General features: G+C 40.6%; 1 protein-coding gene across 1 annotated transcript in view; it reads left to right on the top strand.

The window, feature by feature from the left end:
* Nucleotides 1-17,416, top strand: part of AGBL4 (AGBL carboxypeptidase 4) — a 933,972-nt gene that overhangs the window by 639,454 nt on the left and 277,102 nt on the right. The gene's annotated exons all lie outside the window — the stretch shown is intronic.

Below are 17,416 nucleotides of genomic sequence, written 5' to 3'. Positions count from 1 at the left end.
TACCATTGCCTTTTCTGCACAGTACTAACCAGAGTTAGTTTGTTGTTGCCTCTGAAAGATCCTTTGCCAGTGTCACTTTCAGCTTCTTCTTCTGCCTGGAAGCTGCCCTTCAGATGTTCCTCCACCCCCATCACCATTACAGGGATCCATTCTGTTCTGCTGATGTGACTGTTACCTCCAAAGAGGGTGGATGCTTCTCAGTCTGGTGACTTAGTGTTGACTATTCTGCCTTGGATGACCCTGCTGGAGACCAGCTAGGTGGCATTGCTCTCAGCTTCTCTGACACCGAAGGTGATGTGATAAATGTTTGACTGCTTTTCATTGTGGCAAATAATGAATTGCAGTGTGATACTTCATTTTGCTCCTTGCTGCCCTTAAGTGGCACTACTCTAAAAAGCTTCCAGTCCAACAAATCAAGGGGTTCATAAGACCAGATGTGAGATTTTTTTAAGCATTCTGACACTAAGTCCAGGGTCTTTGGCAGAGGCTTGAAGTAACAAGCTCCTCTGTAAATATATGGTTCCCAGCTGTCTGCTTCTGTTAGACAGTCCTGGGTATTTTATAGCAAATTAATCATGCATTCTGACAGTTGCTAGAGTGGCATTTTCTGCTAAACTTATCCCTTTAATTAAATGTGGATGCTCCATCTTTAGGCTGACAATCTCTGGACACCTGTTTAATTTTTTAATTGAGGCTGAGGGTTTGCTTGCTCACTGTGCCTTTGCTTTTTATATTTCTCCCTCCCGCACATGTTCACATAATGTTTCAAGCCAGGATATGTATATTGAAGAGGACAGCCCATGCTGACAGCTAAGGTCAGCTCAATGCAAAACTTAAGCACTCCTGGGTTTGCACTGAGTAGGCTGCTGTGTCTGCTAAATGCAGATTGACAGAAGTGTCCAAGGGACAACCTTTCCCCTTATACCAAAAGCATCTAATTACTGCTGTGCATAGCAACTTTTCCCCATTTATATCCTCTCGCGGTTCAGGAGGCATAAAATACGATTTTTGTGTGTGCATATATATAGTGTATATATGGGTCTAGAGAAGAAATTACCTCTTTTGAACCTAAAAATGGTAAAAGCATAGAAACTGGATGTTTTTATAATTGAAATCCACTTATATGCATTTTAAAATGCATATCATTGTTTAAAAAGATTTAAAAGAGATGCTTTCAAGGAACGTAAGTCCATCATGGCTCTTCATGAAGTTGGTCAAGGCACAGGAACAACAGAATTGGGGCAGTCATTGTCCCTGTACCAGGTACTGTCCCATATTTTCACAAAAAGTCAATTTGGACCTAAAAGCTTTGCCCCGACATTCTAAGACCCTCCCTTATGTTGCCAATGGGGTGGTGCATTTACTGCTGAGTGCAAAACTGTGTTGTGAAAAGTCTGTTCTCTTTTAGGCTCAGTTTTAGCTATTTCATATATTGGCAGAAGATATTCAAAGGCACTACAGTTTACTTTTTCCACAATTTGTTCTGTGCTACCAACCTCACAAGATGCAACATACTTGGCAGCTATAATTATGAACGTCTTTAAAATATGGTTATTTAGGCTTTGGATTGTGGTAGTAGATAACCTTTGTGTCCATTTTATTTATTTAAAGTTTTTATAACTGTAGCACATGCTCTCAGAATGCTTCACAGTAATTTAAAACATAATACATTATATCCATAATAATCACAACATACAAAGAAAATAAGCAAGCAAATAAGTAAAAAGATAGTACATAGCACAGCATACAAACAAACCACAGCACCCAATCATCATCTTGATAAAAGCCAATATAAATCTGTAACATCTATTGAACAATTAAAATAATGGGAGAATAAAAAAGATTTTGATCTGGCACTGAAATTTATAAGGTGTTGGTGCTAGCCGGACCTCCCTGGGAAACTAGTTCCATAGGCAGGAGTGGGTTCAATCTTTCGAATGTGTCTTGCAAAGCACCATACACATCACACACTTTAGCATGGAAAAGAGATATCTCAACTTCCCATGTGTTTGGCAATGTGGGGCTTGCTTTAAAAAAAAAGCAATCCTCCTCTTCGGGGCAATGGAATTGAGGGGCTATGACCACACAGAATTTTCTTACCATTGCTCAATTCATTTTGTAGGGAAAGGACATTTCGGGGGTGCGGGGGGGGGGTAAAGGTAAATATGCAACCTACAAGATGAGATCTTTGCTTGGCTGTTATTGGTTGACACATATCTGAACTATAAAAAGAGTATTTGTCTTGATGGTGTTGACTAGATCTGACTTCAGTTTGAGAAAGTTACTGTCATTGAGTATAGTATGTCTGACAGCTAGACAAGAAAGTTATTTGATCCTAATGACAATTGTTGTCTCCTCTTCCTGATCTTCGCCATGTGTGTGAGATGTGCCCTTCAGAGGGAGAGGGAGAGGGACGGAAGGAGCAATGTGCAGCACAGTTAACATTAAGAGAAGAGAGACTTCCAAACAGCATGTTCTGCAATAATGTTTGCCCCCAGCTAGGAAATGTACCACAAACCTCTTACTGTATGCAATCCCCCCTTTTTACTGGGCAACCCCAGGCATGACTAATTTTTTAGTTGGGATATTTGGGAAAATGGAAGGGGTTGCCTTGGAAATTTATTTCTTAAATACTCTAAAATTTGAGATGGATGATTTTCCTTCCAAAGAGAAGCTTGACAAGGAAGCTGAGCTTTTCTCACCAATATTAACATTGACAAACAAGGCCTCCCTATTTCTCCTTTTGGAAGGAGGTTGAGATGGTTTTTGAAGAGGCAGTTACAGAAATTAGCCTAGGAAATGACATGTGTTCTGCTAATGTTTTGATCTGATGCTGCAATGTTCTGACTTTCCAGTCTAGCCCAGCAAAACGTTCCCAGGGAAGCCAGTATGAAGTAGTTGTACTTATTAGAAGGACAGGCCAGAGTCAAGTCCAATAAAGTAGGGTTAGCATGACTATGCAGAATAGAAAAGCTAAGTCAGACAAGGCAGTCTGTCAGCACCTTTGATAGATCCATGCTGGCTGAAACTCACCCAGGAAGAATTGGTGTCTCAGCAACAGGTAGAGTTTGTATGAAGACTGGCTGGCTCAGTTCTACTATTAACCCTACCCATATAGAAACATTCATTGATTCTGAAGCTGCTGGCTCCTCCAGCATGTTGATAGTGAGGGCTGTATCAAGAGTGCCCTCAAAGCCTGAATGCTCTGGTAAACCACATCTCCTGTCCTGGAAGGTGCCAGAGCACTATGGCTTACAGGATAATACCCCCTTCAGCTAGGATTCCTCTTCTGGGCCAGAGGGAGAAATCGAAGCCAGAAAGCATGATTCTGACTAGTGCCTTTGACTGTTGGAGAGGAATAACCAGTGTGGTAAAGTGATTAGAGTGTTGGATTAGGGGCCTAGAAGATGTTGGCTCTAGTCCTCTCTCAGCCATAAAACTCATTGGGTGACTTTGAGCCAGTCACTTAGCCTCAACACATTCTACCTCACAGGGAGGCTATTGTGAGGATAAAATGGACCAGAGGAAGGTGCCATGTGAGGTGCCTTGACTTCATTGCAAGAGGAAAAAAAGATAGGATATAAATGCAGTGTAATAAGTTAAGTGTTTCTTTGGGTTACAGAGTTAATTCTAAAAGTAGCAGGCAATTGCTGTTGCTTGGGGAAGGGGCAGATGGGAGCAGAGCCTCCATGTGAGGTGACTCAATGAGATGACTGCAGGTGGCAGCTTCTGTACTGTGAATTGAGAGTGAATTGGCTTCTTATATGGACACTACTCACCCAAGCTACCTACTGAAATCTCCTTGGTAGGAGTATAACAGACTTCCTGTTTCAACTGAGCTTTGCTTGACCAACAAGATCTTCTTGAGTTCAAGGATGCCTTGTGGTTCTGATTATACTCTTGGTTCTGATTCCTGGTTTGTTCTCAAGTCCAGTTATCTTGTCTTCCTCTGATTGTGAATGACCACGGGTCCCAAATCTTGGGTTATTCACCTATTCTTCCTTCTTTCTTCTTGATCACTTTTCAGTTCTGATTGCTCATTGTTTTCCAGTTTTGTCTTCTGGTTTGCATTAGGATTTTGATTGCTCTTTTGGACTGGATCCTAGTTCTTGGCTCTTGCCTTTCTCCAAACTGGTGCCCATGGCCCAGACTTGACATAATCTTATTCAGGGCTGCTATCTGGTTTTAAGTAATCATAAATAATGAATTCAAACCACTAAATGGAAGGTAATTTTAAACATTCTGGAATGTAGTTTCATTTTTGCAGAAGTTTTGATTCATTCATAGTAACTGAGGTTCCTTTGTATATTTTCAAATTTGTATTTCTCTTGCATGCCACATATTTAACACAACCATAAGCAGAACCATTGGCTGTAAACAGCAATCTCTGCTTAAATAAATCTAACAATGCCCTTTTGCATTTCCACCTTCTGCCTCACATCAATTCATGCTTTCCAAAGCTGCAATTTGAAATCCACTTCTTTCCTATTTATTCTCCATCAGTGACTTCCAGATCAGGTTTGTTCAGATTTAAAGTCAAAACAAGGTTTTTGTACCTGCCAGCCAGCCAGCCCTATGAACTCATTCTGGCTTCTAAAATTCAAGCAGTGTTCTTTCTGCTTCATGCACCAACATCATCATCAACAGTTAAGATTCTGGACCTGGAATTTAGCAGACAGTTTTGGTGGAGAAGCATGAGGTGGAACATAATTTTAATGCTGCTTCTATGTATTATTTTATTTCTGACATTAACCAAGCACGCATGAGGTATGATTCTCTACTGGACTTTGGCTCTGTAACCAGAACCCACATAGGTTTTAAAAAAACCCACAATATTATACACAACACATTGGGAACCATAAAGGAACGTAGCAAGATGCTCCTTTGAAATGCTGTTTTTGTCCTGAAAATCCACCACAGTGGATAATTTACTCGTTCTGCATGATAAACCCTCTTAAGAATCACACGTTTTTATGACAGTCCAGAATACAATGCAGAGCTCTGACTGATCTGTGATTGGCAGCTTGAAAAGTTCCTATATGCTTTCAGAAATATTTTTTAAAAGTTCTCATGGCTTCCACAGGATTGCATTAGTGTACACACTGCCTCTTTTTTGCCATTTTATCAATATCATACCCAGCATCTCCTGCCTTATTTAAGAGACCGTTAAAATACATTCCGTATTTATTTTAAATATTGCTTGTATAAATGCATTGTCGCTTCCATTAATGCTAATCTGTTGCAGATTAAGTGTAGCATACATTAAATTACAGCAATAATTCTACAAGAGAAATGTGGTTATAAATTCAGAGGTCCAAGTTAGTAGTTAAAATCAATGAGAAAAATATATAAAATATAGAATGTGAAAGTGTAAAGCACACAGGCTTTAATGTGCTTGCACCATGAACTAATTTCTCCACTTTTTCAGTCTTTAAGGGAAGAAATGGCAAATATAAAACCTCTGTGTCACTCTACTCACTGTGTGGCATGAATGTTGTACAAGGTTAAAGTACACATTGCATTTGAAAAGTAGAGTTCAACTGATCTTTGCTCTCATATGCTTTCTTTTTTCACATTCCACATATGGGAGGACCAATTTGTGTTAATGAAGGCCAGGGGTGGGAGGTTCCAAAACTTCTCAACTCACATGTGGTGCTCCAGCCCAAATCAAAACCCCACACACTAATCTTGAGGTGTAAAATCAAGCAAGGATGAGCTCACACCACATATTTAACACAATGTGTAGTTTAGTCTGAAGGCCTTGCTGGGGTGTTTGTTAGTCTGTAAACATACTGTGACGGTTTCTAAAAAGAAGCACACAAGGCACTAACTCTGTAATGAAGCCTCAGAGGAAAATTGACAAGGGGATAGATAGGAATGGTTGAAAAGAACTAGATGCAAAAGGTTCTAAAGGAAATTGGCATTACCAAACATGGAGCTACAGTAGGAGCAGAGGATGCCTCAGGGATAGAGCGTAGCCTAAAAGCCTGTTATACCAATTGCACTTGAATTCCTTCCTTCCTTCCACCCACCCACCCACCCACGGAAACAACAGCTCCAGCTTGCGAAAGCAGAGTTGGGAAGAATGATGGTAACACCAAATGCTCATCCAGGGCAGTTTTGGTGTTAGCTTTGTTGGGCCACACAAAAAGGGAGAAATGTGACAGTGGGAAGAGTCAGAACTTGAGTCTTTCTGTCTTTAAGACTCAAGCAGCATCAGGAATTTTGGCATGCTTGGGGCACTTTCTCTTCTGCCTGTACAGTAGAACGTTGCTTGGATATAATCCTCTTATCTCCCAGAACACAGCATCTGCCTTACTAAGTTGCTTAGTTTCCCTTCTGAACTCTCCCTAGTTCCCAAAACTTCTCTTCCCCCAATGATCTGTGTACCATTTTCCTCTCTTGTCATAAAATAATTCAAATTTAATTTGATTGTTAGCATACTCCAAACCCTGCATGTACATAGGTGATATTTGTTTGCAGCATACAAACAAAAGCTGGAATAGTGTAATTCGTACCCATGAGAGAGCTCACTTACACTTTCCTCCCATGTAATGTATTTACCCTTTGTGCTATAAACTGAACAAATGTATATGGAGCACATTAAAGATGCACATATTAGTATGTTCTAAGTAGCTATAGTAATAAGCTATATAATATACATTATATTAGTAATGTATAAGATCCATTAATGACTTTGAGGCACTAAACATCTTATTTTATTTTGTTGCCGTAATAATGCCGGTTTCTTCTGACCCAATCTTAACCTTTATTGTGTTCCTTCAGACCACTTTCAAATACCATGTTTATGTTTATGCCTCAGACTGAAGACAGTTGTTACTTGCAACTGGGGGTGTCCATCTTCTTTCCAGTGTTAGAAACATGCCACTTTCTTTGTAGAGATAAGTACAACAAAGCTAGATCCATATTTTCCTCCCCCCACCCCCTGATGACATCTAAGAACTCGTTACAAAGGTAGACCTGAAAATAGTCAGATTCACACAGATCTTTAGGCTAATGACTAGCCAGATTATATTGATTATAAAAGAGCTCCACCTAGTTTCTTCTGCTAACTATCCATCTCCATTTTTAAGTATGTGTTCTGTCATCTGGTTGCATCCCAGCCCAATCTATAGTTCCCTATAAATCAAATGGGTTTTTTTTTCATTTTATTGTACTTTTCTAAGAGAATTGGAGAATATATATTTTGACTTTTGCTATTTCATTTAGAGAATCTATTGTCTAAATATTCATGCTTGGGTTTATGACAAAAAGAGAGATGGAAGAGAGAGAGACAATTCTCTTTCTATGAGCTGCCTATCATGACTTACTTGCTCTTTCTCTGTATATTTTCAAAAGTGTTGTGAAATTTTTCAAACTGGACAGGAACAGGTGATTTCTTTGTTTCCTGAAATGTGTGCATGCCAAAATCTTGACAAGGTGAAGCCCTCTGTAGCAAAGTTGATTATATTTTTCCTGCCTTTCAAAGACCTACTTTCATTTTCTTGATTCTCTGTTTGAGTACAGTTCGCCATATCTCAGCCTAAAAAATATAAAAATCTCCCAGAACTACAATAATTGCCAAAAGCCATTTACACATGTTATGGCTTCCTTGGAAGGGAAGGATGGCTTTAAAAGAAACGTATGCATATCCACTTCCATAAACTATAAGGCTTGTGCTTTATTCTGTAGGACTTTCTGTTCACATAAGATTAATGTCAGATATACAGGGGAATGTACCAGTGGCTTGCGTTCTTCATCCTCATACCAGTTCAGCCCATCAATCTGAGTACTGGCAACTTCTAGACATAAGGTGTGAATCTTCCAAATGCACATTGTGAAATCATAATCAGTTAGCTGAGCTTTATATAAACTAGCACATATTCTCTATATTAGGTAGCAAGCAAGAGGTTTCACTGCCGCACATGAGCTCATTGCAAATAAACCAAAGATGAGCATTAGCGACGCAAGATACCTGCACTGCAGAAGCAGTGGCTTAATTGCATGGTTTTATTTGGTGCTTCAGTTGGGGTTCACTGGCAAGTTGTAAAGGCCAGGCATCATGCCAGCGAAGGGAGCATGGACAAAGTGAACATGCTGACTCTATTCTGCTGATACAGAAAAGGCAGCGAAGATTATTGCTGACTGTTCTGTTCCCATATGGAAAGTCAGCCAACTTGTGTTGGCCAACCCATCTAAGTTGTTCTCCTAGGAACACTCAAAGGAGTTTAAAGGGGTTGGCATTGGGGATTGCAGCTAATTCTTTGTGTGTGGTGCCTAGTTTTACAAAGGAGGACTGTGGTTTTAAGCTCCAGCTTCATCGCTTATCACAGGCATAACAAGCAAACCTTGGGCTTATCTTCAATATTGACAGCAGTGAGTGGGAGGAAGAGAAGTTATGCATTTTACTGGAAGAGCAAAGAGAAAAATAGTATTTAACTAGTAATTAAACCAGGGTTGGCAGAGATAGTGAGTGCTTTCAAATGGCTCCTACCACTACTAATTGCATTAGCTATTCAATCTTTTGCTCTTAAGGGGGAGCTTTCCTACCTGAGGCATCTATCATGTTCATCATGGTTTGCAAGTTCTTTAGACAATATTGTGACCCTCCAGTTTTACTTCTATGTCTAATCAGCACATTTGGCAAGTATTTTTAGAGCAGGGGAATGTGGCATTTAATTGTGAAAGTGGAAGAAAATGTGGTTTCCTCCTGTGTCCTTGAGCTACCCTATTATGCCATTTATAGGTTATATGGCAGAAAAACAGGCAAGGAAATGCTTTTTGTGTGTAGCTGGGATCACAATTCTGCAATGAAACCAAAAATAGATTCAGCTCGTTAACAGCCTTATGTAGAAAAGTGTAAATAGTCTGCAGGAGATAAAGATAGAAGGAAGTGGTGGGGAAACATAGGAGGGTTATGAGCTGCCAGTGGATTATGTGCACTCCCAGCAAAATTCTTTGGCTGTTGCCCAGTAAAGAGTTCATCTGGAAGCTCACGGTATATTGTCTGTGGCCCCAAAGGAGGGCATATACCTGAACCTCGGTGAAATCTGTGGAAGGATTCTGCTTTATTAGATTAAATGCATTAGGTATGTTTTACTTACTAATAATCAACTCATTAATTTTTGTGTTGGTCTTTATTTAAGCAAAACTGCACTACTCGTACTTATGCACAAAAGTGTGGTACTAAGAGGCTTCAAAGAAGCTTAGAAATAGTAATGTTTAGAAAATAGCTCTAGTGGAAGGGCATTCTTAAGAAAGCACAGTGATGACTGAGTGTGCTCAGGGCCACAAAATAAAAATACTTTTAAAATAGAAAATTAAAATGGGTAAGGGAGTATAGAATGAAAAAAATGATATGGCTGACTAGCTGGAACCCTGAATAGGTGCACTCAACATTACAATGGGCTACTCAAATATTCCTAACTTCCACCTTACTCAGAGATCTTACATTAGGTTTGTTTCCACCTACTCACATTGGCATTTCCCTGTCAAGGAGACTAGGAACAGAGGTGCCAGCAGATTTGTTTACAGAGGGATGCAAGGGGCTGAAAGTCCTGTTAAATATCTCCTCATGCTGCCGATTGTTTGCCTCTGTCCCTGCCCATGACAGTTTAGTCTTGGGGTATAAAGTCATACAACACAGAATGAATATACTGGTTTATGTATTAAAATTTCTAGATCAAAAGCTCAAAATTGTCAGGAATACTTCACCCACTAGTGAAAATCCCATGAGTCACAAATGTTACACATAGGCAGGCAAAAAGTAGTAAAAACGGAGATGACTGGATCTTTGGAAGTCAAGCTATGCATTGCATCAATTGCACTGTAGCAGGGACAGGTAGACCTCAGGCTTACATGAGCTGCTACTACTTTTTCTTTGAACTAGTACCCTATCTGAGTGATAGGTGCAAAATAGTGGATCAGGCAGACAGACAGACAATAAAAGCTAAGGAAAAGAAACTTCTGTGCCTATCCTCAACCAGATGCTCAAGACCTTTCACATCAAAATCTCCTCCTGGTATTCTCCCAAGAGTGCTTTTTCAGCAGTTTCATTTAGGATGGAAAAGCTTTTTAGTTGTTGCTTTTGTTTGACACTTGGAAGTCCGGACCCCTTGCTGCAGCTGATCCAGAGATCACCAGCAGATCTGCCCAGCTTTAAATTAGAAAATTTAACCTAAGTATAAATTTTGGCGAATGCAAGCTGATCTGGTTATGGTCTGATTCATCTCAAAAGTCCTGACAAATTGGTTATGACGTGCTGTTCTCAGCCTGTCATGACAGAAATGTGTTCATAACTTCAATTGTTCCTTTCATGAAATGAAAACTCTTGGGTGCAAGAGGATCTGGCATGGTGCATCCCATAATATACTTTACATTCCAATCACAACACATCATTTGTGTGCGTTAACACCAGAGATGCTTTTTCTTTACCTAACTGTGCCTTTTAGGAGTTGCTAGCACTTTTTGCACTTACCGTTACTGAGAAACATCCACAGGGAAGAGATGCTAAGATTATTGCCAAAGCATGTGCAGCCACTTTACACTGCAAGTTTCTCTGTGTGAATTTCTAACACTTTTTATTCAATAACGAGACGTTTGGAGCAGACGTGGCTTTGGAACAGTGAGCAGAGCCCATAATTTAAGAAATCAAATAGAATTATCACAGAATAAATTGAACAAAATCTCCAGGCTCTTTAAAGACTAACATTTATTATAGGATGAGTTTTTATAGGTGCCATCTTACTCTGATATTCCTTCTTATCGAAGCTGAAATATTAACTGGCTAACTGATAAATAAATTAGTCCTTAATGTGTCACTTCACACTACTCTTCTGGAAAAAAGAACATAAAATATATGGTTTAGGAATTACTTCTTGGATAATAGCTTTCCTATGTGGTTTTTGTAGTTAAAAAAGAATATACAACCGTTGACCATCATAGTAGATTTCTTCCCTCTGTATGAAATAATGAAGCTCCATAAGTTGCTTTCCTTCAGCGTCAGGTGCCTGATACAGACTATTTTGCAAAATGTTATATTTATTACAGATTCCTCTTGAACATTGCTAAGCTTGATGGTTTATTGAACCTGTTCTATATTATTATTGCTACTACTACTTTATTTGTGCATCACATATTGTATTTGTAGGCATCTGTAGGCAGGATGGCAACTCAAGATTGTGGTAGGCAAATGGTCAAGGATCATCTAGTTGGGTTGAATGAGTTCAAATCTCCAGGGCCCCATAAACTCCAACAAAGCCATAAAACAGCTAGTGGAAGAACTTGTTTGAACCACTGTCTATTATCTTCAAGAAATCATGGAGAACAGTGAAAGTGCCAGGTGCCTGGAGAAAGGCTAACGTTGACTCTGTCTTCAAGAAAGGAAGAAAACAACCTGGGAACTACAGACCAGTCGGTCTTACATCAATCCCTGGGAAAATTCTGGTGTGAATTATGAAGCAGGCAGTTTGCATACACATTGAAAACAATGGAGTGATTGCTAGAAGTCAGCATGGATTTCTCAAGAACAAATCCTGTGAGACTAATTAGATATTTTTTTGATAGGACAGCCTCCCTGATGGAATGCAGGAGTGCTGTGGACACAATCTATCTTGACTTCATCAAAGCTGAAGTGCCCCGTGATACCTTGATTAGCAAACTAGTAAAAATAGGCTAAATGGGACAACAATTGGGTTGATCCACAGTTGGCTACAGAATCAGACTCAAAGAGTACTTATCAATGGCTTCTTTTCAAATTGCAAGCGGTAACAAGTGGGATACTGCAGGGTTCAGTCCTGGACCCAGTGCCCAATTAGGTTATGAACTCCGCATTGGGTGGCGGCCCGACTGTGACCATCTCCCCACTCTCCCCTCCCTGAGTGGGGCGATAGCTGCAATCGTGCTGGGGACAGGTGGGGGAGGGAGAGATGGCCGCGATCACGTCCATTTTTCCTGCAGGAGCACAACAGCGATCTTGACCATCTCCCCCCACAGCACACCCATGTTTGCGCCCATCTCTCTCTCCCTCAGTGTGTCCGTATTTGCACCTGTCTCTCTCTCCTCCACAGCATGCCTGTGTTTGTGCCCATCTCTCCCTCCCCAGCACACCTGCGATCCCACCGTCTCCCCCCCCCACCCCTGAGCACTCCAGGATGACAGGTGCGAGGAGGGGGGGGTGGAAATGGCCACGATCTTTGTTGTTCTTTGTCACTTTGCTTCACATTTTTCTGATTAGAAAAATAGCTACAGAAAAGATTAACCTTATTTACATTGAACCTTATGGGGAAATTTAACTTGGCTCACGACCAATTTGGGTCACAACCAGAGTCCTGGAATGGATTATGCTCATGAGCCAAGGTACCTCTGTACTTGGAAGGCTGTCACAAAGAGGAAAAACAGGATCTCTTCTCGATCACACCAGAGTGCAGGACATGGAATAATGGTCTCAAGTTACAGGAAGCCAGGTTCCAGCTGAACATCAGGAAGAACTTTCTGAGCAGTACAACAATGGAACCAATTTACCTGGAGAGGTTGTGGTTTCTCCCACACTAGAGGCATTCAAGATGCAACTGGGCAGCCATCTGAGAGCGATGGTTTAACTTGGAGCCCTGCACTGAGCAGGGGGGTGGACTCAATGGCCTCCTGCCCCCTTTGAACTCTACTCTTCTATGATTCTGTAGTTTGCATAGACCTCCCCCCCACACAAACTAAAAAGAAGAATCTTTGAAATGCCTTATTACTTTCAGACTAACACTCACTCACTCACTCTCACTTTGATCGAGCTAGTTGCTTTCTATTGAGGAACTGTCCTTAATTTAAATTAAGTTTGGGCCCTTAGAAAAAAGACTTCACTGCTACAGCTTTGCTGACCAGCTTAGACAGCAAGTGTCATAACTTTAGTTACATACATTCAGTTGGAGCCAAATTTGGCAGCAGTTCATGTCTTGGCGAAATAGCTTTGAATACATTACTGCCAGCAATGCTGGCTTTAGAAATTAATCATGTGCATATGGGGGGGGTGGATTCCTAACAGATACCACACTTACTGCAGTACAGAACTTCATCAGATGGTTGATGATAATGGCCACATCTTTGGAGCCCACAAAAACTTGGACCGTACTTGCAAGCATCTAATAGTGGTCAAGGGGGAATTTCACTTATGAGCTCATTAATCTTCTGCCAGCTGTGTACAGTCCAGTTGAGCTAAAGTACCTGGATATAAGCTTGTTTAATCATATTTAAATCTTTCTTAATACCATTTTATGCTAATGGAACTAATGCCTTCACTACAGTAAGGCATGCTGTAAAAGAAAAGCATTGATAAGATCAGATTACACAACTGTGGTTCTGCAAATTAGGTGGCTAACTGAAGAAATGACTCAGAATGTTTCACAGATGCAACAACTCATGAAAGCTCAACTGCACAGTGAAAGCAGGTACACAGTATAGCGAAAGTCATGTGTAAGTAAGATGTAGGAATGGAAAGCATGCTGGAGGCAGGACAATGGTCTGGTGATCCAAGCACATTCCTGTCCATGGGAAGCTAACCAGAAATTGCTTCTGTATCCATACAGCACTGAAGCCATCAATACAAACATCATTAAGGAACACACCAGTAATGATTCTGTGCCCTTACTAAGTATGATGTATATTGAAATACCATTAAACACCATAAATCAAAAGGGCTACATATGCACAGATATGCCCAGCATTACAGAAGCATCCCCCAGGGAGGTCAACTATTAAGTCAAGATGTCTCAAGTCCTTCAGACCTCCCATCATTCCCACTAATGCATGGGCAAGCAAGACCCCTGAATCTTCATGCCAACTTAGACCTTCTTTGTGTTGTTCACAGATCCAGCTTATTGGGGGGGGGGGGTGCAGCATGTTGATGGAGGCAAGAGGAATTGGCCTTCACATCTGCTTCACTTGGGTCACTGAGGAGGGTAGAACACAATGAGATTCAGCCATTCCTATTACCACCACAACCAGCCTGTACTGTCTCTGTGTGTATGTGAGAGAGACTTGTGTTGGATTTGGTGGTGACAGCTTCTCTGAAAGGGGCATAATTTGGGTAATAATGGGGCTTACCAACCACAGTGGGTCAAGAACATTGTGTTTGTGGCCACATAGACAGCAACCAATGTTCCCAGGAATAATTTTGATCCCATAAGAAATGAAAGATTCTAAAGGAATCGTATGATTCTACTAGCTTTGGCATTTCACCTGTGAATTCTATGCCCACACTATGTCCTTTGATAAAGAACATAAGAGAACCCATGCTTGATCAGACCTGTGGTCCATAGTCCAGTATTTGGTTCATCTGCCCACAGGATCTCTCAAGCAGTGCCCTCCTCTGCCCAAGTTCCACAGGAACAGGTGTACATAGACATGGAGCCTCTAGTATGGTCAGTTGCACTTGCCTTCTCACACAGTTGCTTAGCTCACTTGTGTGGTGATGCTTTGTCATTGGCATTGAGATGCTTCATTAGTATTGCTGCTCATGCTTGGAGAACTGGATCCTTCAAATCTTATATAGCTCTAGGTTAGGTTGGCCCTTGAATCAGAATCTGGGTCATCAGCCTCTATAACTGAATTATAGCAGGGGTGGGCTCAGTTCTTATATTCTGTTCACCAGGCCCCAAAAAAGCCTGGAGCTAGCCCTGCTCAGAGGTCATAAAAGGAAGGAGAGTCAGGAAACATGAAGAATAGAGCACAAAGATCAGACAGGTGACAGTCCACTTCCAGACACCCATTGGACCATCCTGCAAATAATTTTAGCTCTAGGCATAAACTGATGCTTCTAGTTTTCCCATTCAAAGCTTCATGTGCATTTGCTCTTGTTTAGATATGTTTCATAGGGAACAATTATGGAAATAGTCATTGTATTTTCAATTTGAAGGTAATGTAGTGAAAACATGTTCTACAAAACATTTCATTATTGCTAAAATAATTTTATTAGTTGAATATTTCCCACTTAAAAAAAAACAAACTGCACACAGTAGGGAAAAGTTTTAATGGGGTTTTCCATTTTAAAGATGAAATTGAAGATAATGAATGTATTTCCACTGAGTAATTTATAGCCAAGTTACAAAAAGTGAAGGTGGTGAAATAACATAAAAGTTCCAATATTTCCCTGTTAGCAAGAACATTTGAATTCTGACTGCATCTTTGTTAACCAGTTGTTACATCAGTGCATGCATTGTAATGTGCATTGTCCCACTGTTGCATAGACTAGCTTTCAGCTTGAGCTTGTGGTACTTTTGAAGCAATGAAATAGGGTGAGAAGCTGGCCTTGTTGCTGATCCAATATACTGTGGTTCGAATGAGAGCATAATCTTTCCACCTAATTTGCTTCCTAGGGTTCTTCTGAGCTCTGAATGTGCATAGTCGCTTGGCGGAAGCAGGATGCAAGTCTGATAAACTTAAAAAGACATAAACTTCATTAGTGAGAATTTGTCAGCAAGTTACCCTTGGATCAAGACATTTGCCCAAGTCATATCAACCAACCCTCCCAGGATTCAAGTAGCTAAATATATAGATACTGATTTATTCCAGTATGGAAATGGAATAAATCCATTTCTATCCAATACAATATATATTTATTCCAATATATTCACCAATATATATTTATTCCAATATATTCACCAATATATATTTATTCCAAAAATAATTCCAAATATAATTCCAAATCCAATATATATTTATTCCAGTATAGAAATGGAATAAATCATCATCAAACACCAAAAGGTCTAAGTTATAGGTGCCAATTCTATATACAATCAATCTGGGAGTAACCCTCACCGAATTTTTATTTTTGACTAGGCATGCACTGGATTGTGGTGTTAACACCTTTTAAATGAATAAAGAAATTGCCTGTTTTGCAATCTGACTAACAAAAACAAAATTCATCCCAAGCAAATTAATTTTGGCAGTTCTATACTATCTGGGCAGGAGACACTTAAAACAATAGACAACTTGTGCACACATGGAAGGAAGTCCTGTACTTGCATCAATACCTTAAAAGCTATACTAAAGAAGTCAAGCATAGAGAATATTTTATTTGCAACGGCCTCAGTAAATGATTGATAAATAAAATATAGGGAAAGTGAAGAGCATACTTGTCAGATAGTGGAGAAAATCCTACTTGCCTAGAAACCCTTGGGGATTTGTTCAAGAACACTGCAGTTCAACTGTGTGAAAATATGCCCCTGTAGATGTTGCCAAGGTCAGTGCAACCTATGGAGACTTGATGAGGAAGTGCTGGTCACGCAACACACTCAGCAAAGCAACACTTGAGCTTCTTCACACAATTGTTCCAGCACTTCTGAAGTAAAATTATGGGCTTAGCACAGGCTTACTTGGATTGTTCTTTCCTCTGTTTTCTTTTTACTTAAACAACAATTGTTTTAATGATGACACTTATTATGTCAAATGGATGAAATTAGGAGACATGTCCAATGGAGTGCAGACTTCCACATGCCAATATTAAATGTGACAAGTCTTCCAGTCCTCAGTGAAAATTGACTATGACGTTTTCAACTAAGTTATCCAGTTTAAATCAAAGCCAAAGAATAATGCAGTGGCCTATAAAAATTTGCAAATAGTGTATGCTAGGTTTGCACTGACTATTCACTCACAGACCCATTACAGATTCAGGGACCCCTGAAGAAGTCAAGGGGCTCCTCAGGGCATTGGACATTACAAAGGCGCCAGGCCCTGACGGGTTACACCTGAGAGTACTTAGAGAGTTGGCAGGGGTTCTCTCATGCCTGCTGGCCTCCATTTTTGAGACCTCGTGGAGAACAGGTGAAGTTCCCGAGGACTGGAGGGTGGCATCAGTGGTCCCAATTTTCAAAAAGGGTAGTAGAAAGGGCATGGGGAATTATAGACTGGTTAGCCTTACGTCCATTGCAGGAAAAACAATGGAAAGGCTCATAATAGAGAGAGATCTAGTGATGCTAGATAGGGAAGGGAGGCTGAGGGCCACACAACACGGCTTCCGCAAAAACAGGTCCTGCCAGACAAACCTTGTAGAATTCTATGACAATGTTTTGAGATGGCGAGATGGAGGGGATGCAGTGGATGTGGTTTATCTGGATTTCAGCAAGGCCTTTGACAAAGTGCCCCATGATATCCTGGTGGAGAAACTGAGGAGTTTTGGGATACACCAAAGCACTGACCGGTGGATTAGGCATGGTTGACTGACCGAAAGCAGAAGGTAACCATTAGCGGGGAATCATCGGGATGGTGGCCAGTAACAAGCGGTGTCCCCCGGGCTCTGTCCTGGGGCCGATCCTGTTTAATCTTTTCATTAACGACATGGAAGAAGGGGTGAACAGTCTGCTGATCAAATTCGCAGACGACACTAAAACTGGAGCAGTGGCCACAACTGAGGAGCAGGTACTCCAGATCC

This window comes from Varanus komodoensis, unplaced genomic scaffold (genome assembly GCF_004798865.1).
Source record: "Varanus komodoensis strain SLA01 unplaced genomic scaffold, ASM479886v1 scaffold20_1, whole genome shotgun sequence".
Lineage (NCBI taxonomy): Eukaryota > Metazoa > Chordata > Lepidosauria > Squamata > Varanidae > Varanus > Varanus komodoensis.
Note: the sequence above shows the minus strand (reverse complement) of the source record. Positions and strands in the feature narration are given on the sequence as shown.